Here is a 19,954-nt window from a genome sequence, read left to right as displayed (position 1 = left end):
TCCATTTAAATTTGATTTTTTTTTCCCTTAGAACTAGGGCTATCCACGGGTATGAGTTACCCGCGAACCCAAATTGATCCAAACCGATCGGAATAATTTGGGTTAGGTTATTTATGTATTTGGGTCAAAATCGAGTAGAATCGATCAAAACCGTTCATGTACGAGTTGGGTCGCAGATTTAGATTTATAAATTCGATCAAAATCGAACCAATTAAAACCGATCAAAATTTTTAAAGTTGTCTCGATTTGACTTTAAATATTACTAATATTGGGACTCCAAACATTGGAAGTGTAAGTGATGAGACCACTAATCTTAAAACTTCTTAATATATTACTTTTAGGTACATTATTATTTGTTTTACCTTTCTTTCATATATTTTTTTTGTCATGTGGTATAATATTAATACTAATAGATCATATTTTGTTCATTTGTTTAACAAATCTGATTGTAACAAATATGGTTGTAGCAAAAATTATTGTAAGAAATTAGTTTATAAGAAATAGTTGTGATTCAAACTATTATAATAGATCTCATGGAAGAATATTTTGTTTTAATTTGTATTAGTTTATTTTATAATATTATATTAATGATATTAAATGAATCAATTTTACTACTTTCAGATATTTGATAATATTACGTTATATTGAATATTTAGATGAATCATGATATAAAAATAACAACTTAAAAAAATTAGAAAATAAGTGCAAAAAAAATAGCAGCTTTTAGATTGATTTCATTCTATAGTACTATGCTGCACCCTCCACATCTTACCACCACTTCTCTTCTGGCCAGTTATTCTGCCACCCGCCACCAGCGATTTCCGGCAGTGATGCACCTCTAGCGCCGTTGCCAGAGAAGAGATTTAAAACTGAAACAAAAATTGGCCTTACCAAAAATAATAGAGAAAATATAATAATTAACAAAACTACATTTTTTTCCTTTTCTTTCTTTTCTCAAATCTCAAACACAATAATGCACTTTGCTTCGCTTCGCACATGCTCTTGCTCGTTCCAATTCCAATCTCACATTCTTGAATTGTTCTATTCTATTGAATTCAAATGTGCAATCGCACACTGTTGCTGAATTTTTATTATTATTTTAAAAAATTGCACCTCGGTTACTAGTATTTGTTTTTTCTTTCCTTATTAATTATTATTATGTGGATCCATCGAGACTGTGGTGTGGAGGGTGTACTGTTGCCGGAAATCGTCTTCGGTGACGGCAAATGGGGTCCATGGCAGAGTAACTCGAGAGAAGAAGAAAGATGATAATAAGATGTGGATGGTGCATCATAATACTATATAATGAGATCAATCTAACGGTTATTATTTTTTTATTACATCATACACATGAAAATTTACTTCCTCACTGTAGACTATGCCTAGAAAGTAATGAAAAAAAAAACTGTAAAATGAAATAGACAGAACAAAAGGAAGGTGAATAAAAATTAGACAATAAGTAAGGCATATAAAAGAATGGATAAAGAATATATTTAAAATTTAAAATGAAAAATTAGATTCAATTCAAATAATTAATAAATAATTAAACCGAAAAGATCAACAATCTTAATTATATATAATTAATTTTGAATAATTATAATTGAATATTTAATTGTTGGATTACTTGTAATTGAATAATAATAGAAAAATTCTGTAATACTAATTAATTTTTCATTAATTAATTATAATGCATTTTCAAATAAATAATTTTTCATATTAATAAATATATTCAAATTTTTTTATCAGAAAAGTAATTATTAAAAATCTATATATGAAAATATATTTAAATTTTTATTATTGTAAATTTAATCATAAAAAAATAATATATAAAAATATACTAAAAACATTTTATTTTTGAATATTATAGAATAAATTAAATTTACAAACATATTTTTAAATACAGTCTAAATCATAAAAAATGATTTAAAATATAAGAAATACAATTATAAAAACTTGACTTATAAAAGATGAATGTCTCTGCAAACTACCAAATGATAACAGTGTCATTTAAACATTGAGAAATTGTCTATATTGACACCTGTTGTTTAAACCTATTTTTGGATTTTTAAATTTAATTTTATACATATAAATTACATATTATCACTTAACCCTTTTTAATATTAACACTTTTTAATTAAATAAAATAAATTAACTTCCACAATCTGAAATCTAAAATTCAAGTAAATATGTAAACGTGTTTCTAAAAATAGGTGAAAAGTATTATACTCTAAATAGTTTAAGGAAATAAAAAATACAACAAATTATACTAATTTTTCATGAGATTTCATTAAATTCGATCGTCCTGGTATCTCTCGTTTTTTAATCCTACACTAATTACGTTAAATGTTTAAAAAACATTACGCTAATATTTTTCAGATCACACTAAATATTCTTCTTAATTATTTAAAAAATAGAGTTGTGTGTTCTTGTAAGATAAATTACTATAAAGGTAAAAAAAAAAAGGTGGCGAGCAATCTCAGTAATTTGTTCTAAAAATATGTAAACCAAAATTTAATTGAAGTAAATTACAGTACATCATATCACTGTCATCACAAATCATAAAATTAAAAATAGCCTTGTCTTTAATTAAGGCATAATTTCCAGAATTCCAGTGGGCGCTATTGAGAGGTTCAATAATTAATTTAGTTATCGTCAGATTTTTGTTATCCCGTTCTACTGCTTGGCATCCCTATTCTTCCACTTATTTTTGGTTTGCATAAATGAATATTTTAGATAGATGATAAAGGCTATGTTTGAAAAACTTTTTCATATTTTCCTTTCTTATATATATATATATATATATATATATATGTGAGAAACAGTGAAAGTGTTTCTTTTCTCTGCATCTCTTACCACTCCCATCTTCTTTCTAATTTCTTACTTAATGATTTGGATAGAAGTATGGTACTTGATAGAACATTATGGCGGAAGTTGATCCATGTAATCGACCCACCTAGTGGGATAAGGCGTTATTGTTGTTGTATTTTTTCATACAAATCGAAGACATGTATCAAATGATTTATAATAACTCACATATTTCTCAACCAAAATTAAATTGGGTTCTTCAATTTTCAATGAACCATTAAGTTTAAAAGTAAAACATTTATCTTAATTTTATTCTTATTTTGATTTAATATATGTTTTGAAATATAAAAAAACCCAAAAGATAGCTTATTTTCTAATTATATATATATATATATATATATATATATATATATATATATATAAAGAGAGAGAGAGAGAGAATCTGAAAAATCCACTTTTAAAATTTTTAGTTTAAAAAAAAACTTTAATTTTCTTCTCAACTTTGTTAGTTAAAATTATAAAAAAAAAATAACATGATAAAAGTAGGGAAATAGGCAACCATCCATCAATGGAAACTTTAGTCTTTTTGTCAAAAACTACAAATAAAATTTATAATTTGATTAATGACAAGAATATATTTAATAATGTAATCAGGATTAATCTCAATCTACTATCAAAACGGATAGTTTTAATAGGAATTTTGTTTTGGTCGTCATTTTATATTATATTCTTCACTTTTCCATTATTTACTCAATCAATCAATCATTAAAATTATAATTAACACTTTGGGTAAATATTGAACGTAAATTTGAAACATAAATAAATAATTTTTTTTAATGGTAAATTGGCCCAAACTTGAAAATGATCTTTCTACTGAAACAAAAACATGATTTAAGTTTTGAAGGAGTTTCTGGTTATAATTTCTTCACGTGAAAAACACATTTAATTGCGCGCATGCATTGTAAAAAGCCAACAATGACCTATGGGACATGGAAACGTAGAGAATCACTTAGGAGGGTTGGTGGAGAAAGTTAGATAATGACTAATAAATTAACAATGACATCCTCTTAATCCAAACAACTCTAGTTAACAAAGCATCTCTTAGTTGAATGCCCCTATGTTGACTGCTGTCTTTGCCCTTTGGAGTGGAGAAAACTTTATCATATGGTTCTAAGATATAGTTTCAAAAGTTGTATAATTAGAGGATGTTGACATTTCCCTTTGTTTAATTGTTAAATGGTTTCTATCATATATACTTGCCCTTAATTGGTGGTGCCTATTCCATCTACAATCCCAATAATCCGATATATTTTAATCCCTCTACCTTAATAGACACACAAGGAATAAAAATTAAAAAGTAAAACGTTAGATAATTAACTGAGATAAGGACAATTTTAGCTAAATCAACTATGGACGTGAAAAATATGGTTTTATTGAAGTAGCTTTAATCACTGTTGAAATCACAAAATCTTAATTATATCTCAGTACATATAGCTTCTAATACATCTCTTTTTTTAAATCTCACATGAAGAAAGTATTAAGAACTTATTTAATTGTTTTATAACAATAATATAACCATATATATTGTCAACTATATCTGGGTTAATTCTTTCTTAATAAAGGGACATTTTTATCATTTTGAAAGATATACAATTTTATAATATCTAGATTTATCTGGGTTGGATACTAGAATATAGTTATTGAAAAAGAAAAAGGAACTTTATTAGTAAGACATTATATATATATATATATATATATATCCCCATTTGCTATAGATTACTAGAGATTTCCTAGCTGGAACTAGCAAACATGATGAAGAATTCAAGACAAGAATATTCATTAAAAAAGTTCGAAGAGAAAGTTACTTCCTTGGAGTTGGTTCCTCAAATACATGTGGGAAGATCCTCGCGCATTAGATGTATCCAAACAAGATCCTATGAGCTCATTTATGATTATCCTAAGCACCATCATTGGCCCTCCTCTCTAATATTCAAATAAGTTTATAACCTCTGGCTTATATAATAAGCATATCTTAAAGATTCATTCTTGGTACAAAATCTTGGGATTCCTTGCTTTTTGAAGGCACATGACTACCTCTACCTCTTTACCAAGTTAATTATTTCATTTATTTATTTATTTGGGGTTGGGGGGGGGGGGGGGGGGGGGGTGGCGGGGGAGGACACTGTTGGGAGCAGAACAGTGTAACTTAGCTTGCTTAAAATGTTTATGCTCGAATAAACTTAATTAGTTAATGCTGTATCCGTGATGATACAGATATTGCATTTTAATTGTATCATGTAATATATATATATATATATATATATATATATATATATATATATATATATATATATATATATATATATATATATATATATATATATATACTTCATAGGTACTGCAGTACGTACGAGGAGTTTTTTTATTCATATATAATACAAGGAGATTAAGTATACTTTCTATGAGAAAAATTATTAAGTGATTCTAGCTAGATTACTATTGTTTCCACTATTCTTGGTATATATGAAACATAATTAAATATTATTAATTTTTTTATAAATTGAAAAAGTATGTGTCACCCAGGTATCTATCTATATTATATATAAATCATCTTCTACATATGCCAAAAAGAAATTTCTTCAATCCTAATTGTCTTACATCTTTTTTAAACCTTCTAACCTTACTAAAATCTCATTACTTTACATTCTAACCTTACATCTTCCGTATCTTCACAATTATTTGTAATCTCCATCTTTCAAATTGATAACATATTAATATTAATAAAAATTAATTGGTTATTTAACCACTGACATTCTTTACCTCCATTATTATTAAAAGTTTCTAACCTTAATTACCATTTCAAATTGGTCATTAAGGACGCATAAGAAAAAGACTTGAGGAATTGACATTGCTGGAGCAATCCTTCAATATTAAAACCTGAAATCTTTTTAAATCCAAAACTTTGATTGTGATTAATAATAATAATAATAGTAGTTGTAATATTCATTCATTTATATATTACGTTAAATTTTATGATTAAAAAAGATAAGTAATATGTACAACTATTATTATTATTATTATTTGAAACTTGCGAAACCATTTTAGTAACACTTTTAATCCGTGTATAAAATTTTGAAGATGCAAGTTTTGCCTACTCAATCATGCAAATACTTCATATAAAATGAGCAGTTGATTACCAAATAAAACAAAAATCAGTTTTATTTTGCTTGTCACTATTAATTTATCCAATGTAACAACTAACAAACTCAATAGTTTTATGAAGATATAGAAGTGGATATAACACATTATTAGCATTCATCTCGGTCACAAAACTACTCCGCTCAAACACTCATTAAAAACACATATCAATGTCATGAATAAATAAGCGATATATTTACTTAATGATTAATATTTAACACAAGATATTAAATTTTGTAACCATACTTATTTAATAATTAATATATATATATATATATATATATAATTGAGATATTATGGAATATTAAATTTACAAACGATAAATAATTATTAATTTAATAATTTATATTTTTTAGATATATAGATATATATAGAGAGATGGTATGCTTTGTTAAACTTTTTCAGTTTGAGGTTTGTATATTTTTGCAAATTCTTTATTTTATATTTCTATATCTTGCACAATATTTATTTCCTTATTTCTTGTGAAAAGCTTTTTGTTAGAGCTGTGACATAAAAAAATTGCACTCATTTTAAATCTATTTACTAAAAGAATTGATTGGACTTTGAAAGTCTATGCAATGCATCTTTGGATATTATTAGAGTTCAAAAATCCAAATGATACGAGTAGAATTGAATTGCTTTTGTTTGATAACAAAATTATCTTAAATTCAAATATTGTACTTTTTATGCAACCTTTTCTAATTTAAATTCAACTAACATATGTTTATGTGTAGAGTGATAGAATTCATGCATCTATCAAGAAAAAATATGTCAACAATTATTGGAAAGTAATTGAAGAAGGAAAAACTTACTTGATTCAAAATATGTTGGTGTCAAAAAATGATTAAAAGCTCAAGTCTATGAATGATGAATATGAGTTGGTTTTCTTACAACACGATTTTTCATAGATTCAAGCTTAGGAAATTCCCCATTATTGTTTTGTTTTTATGTTTTTTTTACATACGTTGTTACTTCAAATGATGAAGATCTTATTGTTGGTAAGTTTTTTGTCTTTTAAAACCTTCAACAAGTATTTCTCATATAAATTATTTTTGACATTTTCTCTTCAATTTTTTTTTTGTAGATGCAAGTAGTCACATGATTGAGAAAAATGATACAAAGAAAATTAAAAAAAATGGTAAAGAAAAAATTCATTGAGATTGTGCCGCAAGATTTACAGTATATTTTAATACAATTATTATTTCAATTCAAAATGATTTTCATAATTATTTATGTTTATTTATACTAACACATTTCCTATAAAAAATGACAATTTTCTTTGTAGATTTAATATTATTAGCCACACTTTGTGGGGAAATTATGTTGTCGCCATACAACAACATTTTAGATAAGGAGAATTCAACCAATCCTTTCATTATCATATTGTAACTATGAAAATTGAACAAATTGATGGATAACATAGATTTAAAATTTTCAAATTTTATATTTCAGGTATTTAATATAATATAAACAATTTTTAATTAATTATATGTCTAAAAATTATGGGAATTTCCAATGTGTTTTTGGAACAAAACTATTCATAAATTCTGATATTGATATAATCAAGGTATACAAAGAGAAGTATTTTTATATTTTTTTCACCTATGTTTTACCCTTTTTTTAAATTCTATTTTAGAAATAAACTATCTTAATAAATATTTATTTTTAATTTGGCAGGATGAATGCAACCAACACAACTAACTCAAGTTGCTTGTGAAATAACTTAACCTTCAATTATTTTTTTGTTAGATAACATGCTACACATTCATCACATGTTCGTATTGGATTCATCTTTTAAAAAATCATTAATCAAAATTCTATGAACAAGTCAGTTATGCTTTAGTGTTGGCTAAAACTGTATTAGTCGAGACAGAATTAGAAATTTATATTTAGATCGAATTTCATATTTTTTGGTTAATCATGCTCAAAATGCACTGAAAAGATTTTCGAAGCTGAGAAAATCTTTTTTGTGATAGGTGCAAGAAATTTTACCTGTTATTCTTAGGTATTTTCAAAATTTAATTTTTATGATTATTTTTACAAATATCGTAAGGATTTCGTAATTGGTGTAAAAATAAATAAGTTTAAAACATTTTCAAACTAATTAACTAACACTTTCTGCTTCAAAAAAAAAAAAAAAAACACTTTCTAAATGTTGACTATCTTATATCTCTCAACAGGACTACAGTGCTAAAGAAGAAGCTGAGTTAAAGCAGATTTTTAACTCCTTAGTTACATATGTTTCATAGTTTAATGTTGTGAATAATTCTCTCATTACTTATATCTAAAATTAATTTTTCCGGTACATATAATTTAATTAAATAATTAGATTTAATATGAAAAAAATCTTATCCTACACATCACACGCATAACTTAACTAATTGGTTAAGATCACAAGTAATAGTTCTGAAACTCCCTAATAATTTCCGCTTCGATAATAAAGTGTAATACGAGGAGAATTAAAGTTTTATGACAAGTAATAATTCTACTTTATGTGTGTTTGAAATCTCATGAGTTACGCATATGGTTCACTAGAATTTCACGTCAAAAGTCACAAAAGAAGTAAAAGCGCTAATAACCTGTGCTGTAATTCGATAACTAATTAAGAATTGAATAAGAACGTTAATTAATTTTATAAATCTTTTTTGGGTTAGAAAACTTCGTCTTCCCAAGTATTCGGTTGACAAAAATGTTTTTATTTTATTTTTATAAAGAAGTTAATACTTGATTAACTAATTAATAATAACTAAAATTTTAGTAACAATAATAAAAGTCTAGTCCCTAAGTTAATTTACCATAATAAATTTAAGTGCTTATTAATATTTGTTAATATATTTTTATAGTTATTACTTTTTTTATTTGTAGAAATCATAAACATGTATCAAAGCATATACAACAACTCATACTTTCTTAAGTCAACTAATTGAGATAAACTTCTAAGTGATACCAACTAAGTAAATTGTGACATATTCAAAGAACCTTATTCTCAAATATAATCATAAGATTGTTGTCTTGTTTCTCCGATCAATCATTTATTTTTATTTATAACCATATTATTGTACGGAGTATTATTAATTTTGCCAATGATTAATTTTTCCTAAGAATTTTAGCTAACCAATTTTAAAGCATCTCATATCCAAATCATGTTTTTTCCATTTATAAAATTTAACCTAAAATATTGCTTAAAGGGCAATTCAAATTTAATTTCACTTATACCAACATATTAGAATCTTCTAATTTATATATATCTTTTTAGAGATTATTAATACTTATAGAACTATATATGTAGGATTCAAATATTTTGTTTCACCCTTCACATATTTGTTATAATAGGTGTTTCGAAATCTAGAACATAAACCCTATTATTACTCATAAGCACACTAGCATAAAAAACATGATCCAATAAATTAAAAGAGAACAAAACTTGTCCATTAATTTAATATGAAAACCTTTCTTGTTCAAACAACATTACAAGAAAAATGATATATTTCTAGGAGGCTTTTGCCTACAGAGATATATTACTGTAGGTAAAAGTCAAAAAATACTTATAACTACACTTGTTTGTCATAGGTAAAATTCAAATATTTACACCTACTACCTACTATTATTTGGTGTAAGTAAAACTCAAAATAACTTCTACTTACAAATACTCAGTGTTGGTAAAATCTAAAAAAAAAACATATACCTATGATTATTTGGTGTTGATAAAATCCTATAAAACTTGCACTTATAGTTCATTGGTATAGATAAAGTTTAAAAAATTTCTACCTACAAATACATAGTGTAGGTAAAATCCCATAAAACAAATACATATTAAAATAATTATTTTAAAATAATTGTTTTAACTTATTAAAATAATTATTTCCAAAAATATCACAAGAACAACAATGAAAGGGAAAAATAATACTAGTTTCCTTTATCTTTTTATTGAAGACAAATATTTTTCATATTCTTCATGTGAGGCGGCTTCTTAATTACAAAATTATTTAATTGAGTTTTGAAATACAAAATTTAATCAAGTAAAAGAAAAATAATAAATTAGTACAAAGCAATAAGATTCTATCCAAAGTTATCTTTCCATGTTCCAAATGTGAGAATTCAACTTATTAAAATTATGTGATATTTTTCTATACAATATGCATTCATATTAAAATAATTTTAGGGTTTTAAAATACATCTCATTGGCCCGTCACTTTGAGACACATCACTCCCAACTTTTCTCCCAAACACCGTTTTAATGAGTGAGCTCAAAGCAAACAAATAATAAAATCATATAATGTTTTCTCACTCTTATTAATAATTCCAAATCACAAACAAAAACACAATCCTTTCTCTCTCCTCTCTCTCTTTTTGTGAATTTAAATTCTTATTTCCATTTCCATTGATAGGAAGGAGGAAGGAACAAAGTTGAATCTGAATCTAAATCAATTTGTCTTTGAAATTCGCAATCACGCTCGTGTCTCTATATTGAGCCACTTCGAATCTGTCGCCGATCAAATCGAATTTCACCTTAATGCTCTTTCTGGACTCGATTTAGAAAAAAGATACTAGCAAAGATTCTTTGTTGGTTCCCTCTTATACCTAGACTGCAAAAACTTTTTGTATCACCGAAAATAGTTTGTTCTATGATATGGCATGAGGATGGTCGAACAAAAGATGGACGCTTGAGGCATCCAGCTGATTCATTTGCTTGGAAGGATTTTGATCGTCAGTATCCTGATTTTGCTTGTAACGCTCATAATGCTCGACTAGGTTTGGCTTCTGATGGTTTTAATCCTTTCAAAACTATGACAACTTCCCATAGCACTTGGCCTGATATATTGATTTCGTATAATCTTCCTCCATGGATGTGTATGAAGCAACCTAATTTTATACTTTCATTGCTTATTCCTTGTCCAAAAGGTCTAGGTATGAACCTTGATGTTTATATGCAGCCTCTTGTGGAAGAATTAAAGGAATTATGGGAAATTAGGGTAAAAATATTTTATGCATGTAAAAAAGAGTCATTCCAAATGCACACTGCAATTATGTGGACTATTAATGATTTTCTTGCTTATGAAAATTTGTCTGATTGGAGCATTAGAGGTCAATATGCTTGTCCTTGTTGTGGTTTTGATATTGGCTCAAAATGGTTGCATTATGGTAGAAATTTTTGCTATATCTGTCATCGTCGTTGGTTAGAGCCCGATCATAGGTGGAGATACAATAAAAGAGATTTTGATGGAACCCAAGAGTTTAGATCTCCACCTAATCTACCTAGTGGAGCTTTTGCTTTGAGACAGATGGAATATCATGGAGTTTGGGATTGGTCACCATGGAAAAAGAGAAGTATTTTGTTCACATTGCCTTATTGGCAACATAGTGTGCTCCGTCATAATCTTGATGTTATGCACATAGAAAAGAACATGTGTGATAACATTATTGAGATGTTGTTACAATTAGAAGGTAAGTCAAAGGAAAATGATAAGGCACGCTATGATCTTGTTGACATGAATATTAGAAGCCAATTACATCCAAAGATGCATCCAAGTAAAGGAAAACAATATTTTCCTATAGCTTGTTACCAAATGACTTCAAAGGAGAAAGAAACATTTTTGGAAGTTCTCAAAACAATAAAAGCTCCTGATGAATATTTGTCTAATATTTCAAGATGTGTGAAAGTGAAGGAACACAAAATATTTGGTCTCAAAAGTTATGATTATCATCTTTTAATGCAAGAGTTTCTTCCTATAGCTATGAAAGGTTGTTTGCCAAACAAAGTGAGTTTAGCTATATTCGATCTTTGTTGTTTCTTCAAGGAGTTATGTTGCAAGGTGCTTAATGAGCGTAATTTAGAGCACTTAGAGCATCAAGTAGCTCTAACATTATGCCAATTAGAAAGGATTTTTCCTCCATATTTTTTCACCGTAATGGTACATTTGGCATATGAAGCAAGAGTTAGAGGTCCTGTACATTACCGATGGATGTATCCTATTGAAAGGTATGAATACTTTTTAATCATTTTAAAACATTTTAGAGTTAAAAGTAAAATGATATTATCTTAATTTGTAACCTAAAATTTTCTTTTTAGGTTCCTTTTGACTCTAAAGTCATTTTTCGTAATCGAGCATATCCAAAAGGATCTATTGCAGAAGGATATTTAGCTCGTGAATGCTTGATATTTTATTCAAGATATCTATCTAAGGTGGAGACTCATTTTAATCGATCTGCTCGAAATGATGATTCATGTTTTGTGGAAAATGTAAGTGTTTTAAATCCTAGAGGTAGACCATTGGGGAGAAAGAAGTAAGTTGGACTCAATGTGAAGAAGAGAAAAAGAGCTTCTCGAATCTCTCTGGATAAGAAAGCATTGGTTCAAGCACACAAATATGTGCTTTTCAGTAGCAACAATGTTGACCCCTTTTAAAAGTAATACAATTTTTTTTCATTTTCATTTAGTTATTGAAATTTTGTAATTTATATCAATGTTAATGCTTACTTTTTCTAACCTTTTTTACATAGAGCCCATACTGATCTTATCAAAAGACAAAATTGTCAATTATCTCCATATGAAGTTGACAAAATTCATGGTAAAGAATTTCCAGATTGGTTCCATGAACAAGTAAGTTTATGAAGCATCAATAATGTTAAAATTTGCATTTATTTAAAATTTTAATCATTTGAAATAAAATTGTGGTAGGTTGCTCGATTGGAAGAGCAAGACAACACTCTAGTGACAAATGATATCAAGTGGTTAGCACATGGTACACTAGAAATAATGAGAAGATATAGTGGGTACGTTGTTAATGAAGTTAGATTTCATACAAAGACACGTGAAAGGTGCTTGAAGACTCAAAACAGTGACACTGTTGTAACTGTTAAGACATTAAGTTATGTCAGTTCAAGAGATAAAAACCTAAAGGAAGGAGAAATCTACTACTATGGTGCACTAACAGATATAATTCAATTGGATTATTCAGGAAAATATAATGGTGTACTTTTCAAGTGTGATTGGGTTGATATAAACAGGGGTTGCAAAATTGATAATTTCGGTATGACAATGAATTTCAATTATTTGCAAAATACAGGGAATGATATATGTGATGACCTATTTGTTTTTCCATCTCGAGCTAAGAAAGTATTCTATGAGGAGAATAAAACACAAAATGATTGGTTTGTTGTTGTGCATGCTAAAATCAGAGATGTATATGATATGGGTGATGAGCACCCCAATGACATAGATCAAGGGAATGAACAAGTCTTACAAGAGATAAATCATAATGATTTGATCAGACCAGAAGTCGATGATAGTGATGATATCATTGAAGTTACAATACCTATGGAGAACATTTTATCACACGACAAGGATGATAATTATATAGATGATGATGAGAGCGATGCAAACTTCTTTTTATTTGTTCTATTTGAACATTTGATTATATTTTTAGTATACATGTATTGAACATTATGTCACATTTATATACTCTTATTCCTTTCTTTAGTTTTTTGTTCTTATTATTCATTACTTTTGTGTTCATTTTTTGTTATGTATAAAAATCACTCAAAATATAATCATGTTATCAGTTTTCTATCAAAATTTGTTTTGTTGTTTCCTCAACAGTTTGATTCTTGGTGATTGGAGATTGGTGAAAAAAGAGCTTACAAACAATCTAAATTCACATTTTAGGTAATTACATTCACACCATTTGTTACTACTTTATTCTTCTTTTATTTTTTGGCATGGTGTTTAAAAAAATCACAGTCCATAATGTAGCTACATCTAATTTTTATTTTGTTTTATTTTTTGGATTGGTTTATTCAACATACTATGGGAAAGCGTAGAAAGTTGAATTTCATTTAGAATGATGGTCAATCACAAGTAAAAGAGCAATCAATTGAAAGCTCTACTGAAGCGAACCAAAATAATAACTTTATACTAAAAGAAAATGCACAATTTGAAGGAGGTATACATATTTTATTAACTTAATTTATTTATTTTACATTAAATTGTTTATAACACAATTGTTTATTACCTAAATCAACAATCACAAATAGAACAACACATACAAGAAAAAAGTCATGTTGAGTCTCATACTTCTCTTGGAAGTGCAAGTGAAAGTTCAACAAAAGGTAATTATAATTTTTGGTCTTTTTATCAATGCAAGTATATACACTTCTCTCTCTCTTTATCATATATATATATATATATATATACACACTGAATATGAGTCAGACATAAGGTCTTTTTCAGTTAGAACCCATTCAATCCCAATAGGATTAACCAGATCTGAGTCACAAAACCAGTTCCCTACTGTAAATCTTCAAGGCTTAGATACCACGTCTAGTATACCTAGAACAACATACAACCAAGAACAAGAGGACAACCAAAAGTCGATCCAATCCCCAACTTATTCTTCTATGGAACCTTATGATGTTATCTGACAATTTTAGCATTGATAAGGAAACCCTTAGAAAAGACTTTTATTCTCTGGAGAATGAACCTCAAAGAAGATGGTTTTTTCAAAATTTTAAGGGTTCAAACAGAAAACAAATCCAAGACAAATTCTATGCATTTGTCGAAAGAGTCAAAATTAATGTCCTTTTCTTTGATTGGTTCCATGCTTATACCATCAAAAAGGATATAGATTACCCGTGGAAGCAAGACATCATAGGTGATCCAACAAAAAATGTGATAACAAATTGGCAAATTAAAGATGGTGAGTTAATCCAATCGGAATTACCTCCCACAACCCAATACCAACTACCAAAGATTAAAGACAGTAATAATAAACCTGTCATGGTCGTTCCATTCAAAATAAAAGATGTCAATGAGGAAGTAACCTCCAAGGATATCAAAAGCCTAATGGAACAAGCGAATTACACCAATAAATATTTACAAGTTTTAGGAGAACCTTTCAAGGCCAAAACAATTCCTAAACGAAGGTCTTTAGAAGAGTCTTAACAAAATATCCCAATGGAAAAACCTTAGTTCAAACCTTTCAAAATTAGCGACAAAGCTAAACGAAAAATTAGGGAACTTAGAAAAAACAAGTCCCTAATAGAAGGAGTAGGTGACAATAATAGTAAATTATTAAACAAGCTTGATAGTTTACTCAAGGTCATCCCCGAAACTCCCCAGCCTTCAGAAGGAACATAAAAAATGGTAACAAGAAGTACCTCCAAATTAATTAATGTCCTCAATGAAGATAGTGACCAAAACTCATAAAACACAACTGAGATAGGTTCGGTATCAGAAAAAGACATAAATCCAATAAATTCCAGACACTGGAAAACACCCTCCATGTTATATTATCAACGTCCAACTGCCCCTGACCTTCTACTAGAAGAAAGAGGTGAGAATAATTTTAAAATTTTTAGTGCAAATAACATTTATGAGTGGAACATAGATGCCCAAACGGAGTACAATATCATGAATACACTCCAACACATGACCATGGTAGCCACAACCTACCAAACGTCCCATGAGTGTTCAGAAGAAACCATTATTGATATTTTAGTGGCAAGATTTTTTGGACAGTTAAAAGGTTGGTGGGATAACTATCTCACTAATGACGAAAAATAAAAAATTTACAGCGCAGTTAAGACGGATCTCAATGGAAAAGTCATTACTAATGATGATAATAAGGAGGTTCCTGACGCTGTTAATACATTAATATTTACAATAGCCCAACATTTCATTAGAGACTCATCTCTCTGGAAAGATAGGTCTGCAGAATTATTATCAAATATTGAGTGTAGAACTTTAGCCGATTTTAGGTGGTACAAAGATACCTAGGGGTGGGTAAGCGGACCGGCCCACCTCGCGTAAGGCCTGCCCACATAAGCCTATATTGGCAGCGGACTGGGCCAGTCCGCCCCGCTTCTTACACGGACCAAATAAATTGGTCCGCCCCCGCCCCGCGGACCTCGCGGATCAAATGGGCCGGTCCACATGCCTAGTTTTAAAAGAATTTCAATTTTAATAAAAATACAATACAATCAAATTAAGTTCAATACAAATGTAAATAAAATATCAATAATTAGTCAATTACATCAATAAAATAAATAATGTGTTAATAAAAGAAAATCCAAGAAATAAATCTAAAATATGAAATTTAAACATCTCCAACAACAAATGATTCCATATTTGAAGTAGCTTGAGCCTTCTCCATCTCCACATTTAAGAGTATACCAACAACGAATCAGCCCCAACAAAAATAGGATAAAACAAATTCTAGAGAGAGAAGATATCTACTTTGCATGGTGTTGCGGTGGTGGGCCGAGGCTGTGCCGTTGTGGTGTGTCGCGTGACTGCGTGAGTGTGAGTCGTGTTTAGTTTTCCTTGTAAGAAAAAGAGTCAAATGACTTGCGCGCGTGCGTGACTGCGTGGTGGAGAAAAACCATGAGGAAAAAAAGTATTCTTAGCCTGCTACAATGATAACTGCTAAATATGATGTGAACTATTTTTTATAATAAAAATATATTGAAATATCTTTAAAAAAAGTTATTTAACAATTATTTTTAGCTTAAATGATAAGAATTGATATTTTTATTATTTATGGCTCCCAGATATGAAAATGATAGATTAAAAGAAAAAGAGATCGAGAAAATATCAAAAAGGAAGATTTTTAGCATGTTATCACTTATCTTTTTTTATCTTAATCTTTTATTTCTATTATCTTTTATTTTTTTATCTTATCCTTTTTTATCTTTATCATATTTTAATTTAAATCTTTTATTTTATCTTTAAATCTTTATCTTATCTAATATATTTCTTTATCTGTTATTTTAAAAGAAAAGTTTAAAGTGAAAAAAGATCAAACCTAATATAATTGGGTCAGGGTCACACAAATCAAACCTAATGCGGGTTGCGGGCAACCCGCGGGCCAAACCCGCATAGTCCACGGGTTAAGCTGGACGGACCCAAAAATATGACATAATCATGGACCGTTCAAAAAAATTGGTCCGTAACCCGCGCGGACCGTGGGCCAGTCCATGGACCTGGGCCCGTTTACCAACCCCTAAAGATACCTTCCTAACTAGAGTTTACACCAGAGAAGATAGTCAACAACCTTTCTAGAAAGAAAATTTTCTAGCCGGTCTGCCAAGATCATTAGGAGATAAGGTTAGAGATAAAATCTGTAGCCAGTTTGCTAATGGAGACATTCCATATGAGAGTTTAAGTTACAGTCAATTAATCTCTTATGTCCAGAAGGTAGCCCTAAAAATTTGTCAAGACGATAAGATTCAAAGGCAATTAGCCAAAGAAAAAGCCCAAACGAAGAGGGACTTAGGTTCTTTCTGCGAATAATTTGGACTACCAGCTTGTCCAAAACAAAAGAAAAAACAAACTGCTAGGAAAGAAACCCATGAGAATAAAAGTATCCACAAAAAGAGATTTCCAAAAGGGAGATCTTCGCACAAACCCTCAACTAGTAAAGAAATGGAAAATCCTAAACAAAAATTAAAATAAAAAATAACATGTTACAATTGTGGAAAACAAGGCCACATTAGTAAATATTGTAGGTTAAAGAAGAAATTAAGAAATCTTAACCTAGAACCGGCCATTGAAGAGCAGATTAATAATTTGCTCATAAAAACTTTGGAGGAAGAAACAAAAACTTCATCCTCCATGCTCTCTGAAGAAAATCTCAACATAATCCAACAGGATGACCAACTATCATCAACAGATGATGATGGGCAAATTAACACTCTAATGAGAGAACAAAATCTTTTGTTTGAAGCAATCAATTCTATACCTGATCCCCAGGAAAAGAAAGTTTTTCTAGAAAAATTAAAGAAAACCCTGAAAAATAAGCCCAGACAAAAAGATTTTATTACAAATAATAAATTTGATGTTTGCAACATATTCAAAAAAGGTTAGAAAACACTTCAGCTAAATCTATAACAATCCAGGATCTGCAAATAGAGATTAATAACCTACAAAGAGAAGTTAAAGAACTTCGTCAACAACAAGAAATCCATCAAATTATCCTTTCTCAGCTCAAAGAAAGCAGTGATTCTGAGAGTACTAAAAAGGATATCAAAAATGAAGTCGAAAATGTAGAAGATGAAATGTTTATGGGATTAATCAACAAGATCAAAATCCAGAAAATTTACATAAACATTAAAATTATTATTAATGATTTTGTTTTAGATACAATGGTCCTATTTGACACAGGGGCTGATTCAAACTGTATTTTAGAAGGATTAATTCCCACAAAATTCTTTGAAAAAACTTCAGAGAAACTAAGTACAACAAGTGGATCTAAATTAAAGATCAATTACAAGCTATCCAATGCAATAATTGAAAACCAAGGTCTTAGGATTAATACAAACTTTCTTCTGGTAAAAAACCTTAAGAACAAAGTAATCCTAGGAACTCCCCTCATTATAGCCCTGTTTCCCATTCAAATATCTAATGAAGGAATAACTACAAATCATTTAGGAAGAAAAATTATATTTAATTTCTCTACCAAACCAATCTCCAAAAATATAAATCTTATAGAAAATAAGATTAACCAAATTAACTTCTTAAAAGAAGAAGTATCTTTTAATAATATTCAAATACAACTGGGAAAACCCCAAATAAAAGAAAAAATTAAATCCTTGTTAAGTCATATTGAATCAACTGTCTATTCTGATTTGCCATATGTATTTTGGGATAGAAAGAAACACATTTTCAATCTCCCTTATGAGAAAGACTTTAGGGAGAAACAAATTTCCACAAAAGCCAGACCAATTCAAATGAACGAAGAACTTCTTCAATATTGTCAAAAAGAAATCAAGGATTTTCTTGACAAAGGCTTAATCCGAAAAAGCAAAAGCCCTTGGTTTGGTGCGGCTTTCTATGTCAATAAACAAGCTGAGCTTGAGTGGGGTACACCTCGCTTAGTCATAAATTTCAAACCTTTAAATCAAGCCTTACAGTGGATTAGGTATCCTATTCCAAACAAAAAGGACTTGCTTAACAAATTAAATTCTACAAAAAATTTCTCCAAATTTGATATGAAATCCAGATTTTGGCAAATCTAGATCCAAGAATCAGATAGGTACAAAACAACGTTCACTGTACCTTTCGGGAAATACGAGTGGAATGTAATGCCATTCGAACTGAAGAATGCCCCTTCAGAATTTTAAAAAATTATGAATGATATTTTAAATCCCTATTCAAAATTTGTCATTGTCTACATAGATGATGTTTTAATCTTTTCCCAAAACATTGACCAACATTTCAAATATCTTCAAACTTTCATCCATATCATCAAACAGAATGGTTTGGCAGTCTCTAAATCAAAAATCAATCTTTTCCAAACTCGAATTCGATTCCTTGGTCATAATATATATATATATATATATATATATATATATATATATATATATATATATATATATATATATATATATATATATATATATATATATATATATCAAGGTACAATCATTCCAATAGAAAGGTCAATAGAATTTGCTAACAAATTCCCCAACCAAATCTTAGACAAAACCCAGTGACAAAGATTTCTCGGTTGTCTAAATTATGTAGGAGAATTTGTCCCTTATTTAAACAATATTGTCAAACCATTATATGATAGGCTGAATAAAAATTTGCCTCATTGGTCTGATCTCCATACCCAAATAGTTAAAGAGATCAAACTCAAAGTCCAATCTATAAAATGTTTGTATCTTCCCATTCCGCAGGCATTCAAAATTGTCGAAACCGATGCATCAGACATAGGTTATGGTGGCATCCTCAAACAAAGAGTCCATGGCCAAGATCATGTCATTGCATATACATCAAAGCATTGGAATTCTGCACAATTAAAATATTCAACTGTTAAAAAAGAAGTTTTAGCAATTGTTTAGTGCATTTCCAAATTTCAATCAGATTTATTAAATCAAAAATTTTTAATCAGGGTTGATTGCAAGTCAGACAAAGATATTTTACAAAAGGATGTTAAAAACCTTGCCCTGA

The sequence above is a fragment of the Glycine soja genome, chromosome 17 (genome assembly GCF_004193775.1).
Source record: "Glycine soja cultivar W05 chromosome 17, ASM419377v2, whole genome shotgun sequence".
Lineage (NCBI taxonomy): Eukaryota > Viridiplantae > Streptophyta > Magnoliopsida > Fabales > Fabaceae > Glycine > Glycine soja.
The sequence above is the reverse complement of the archived record's forward strand: the minus strand, read 5'-3'. Positions refer to the sequence as shown.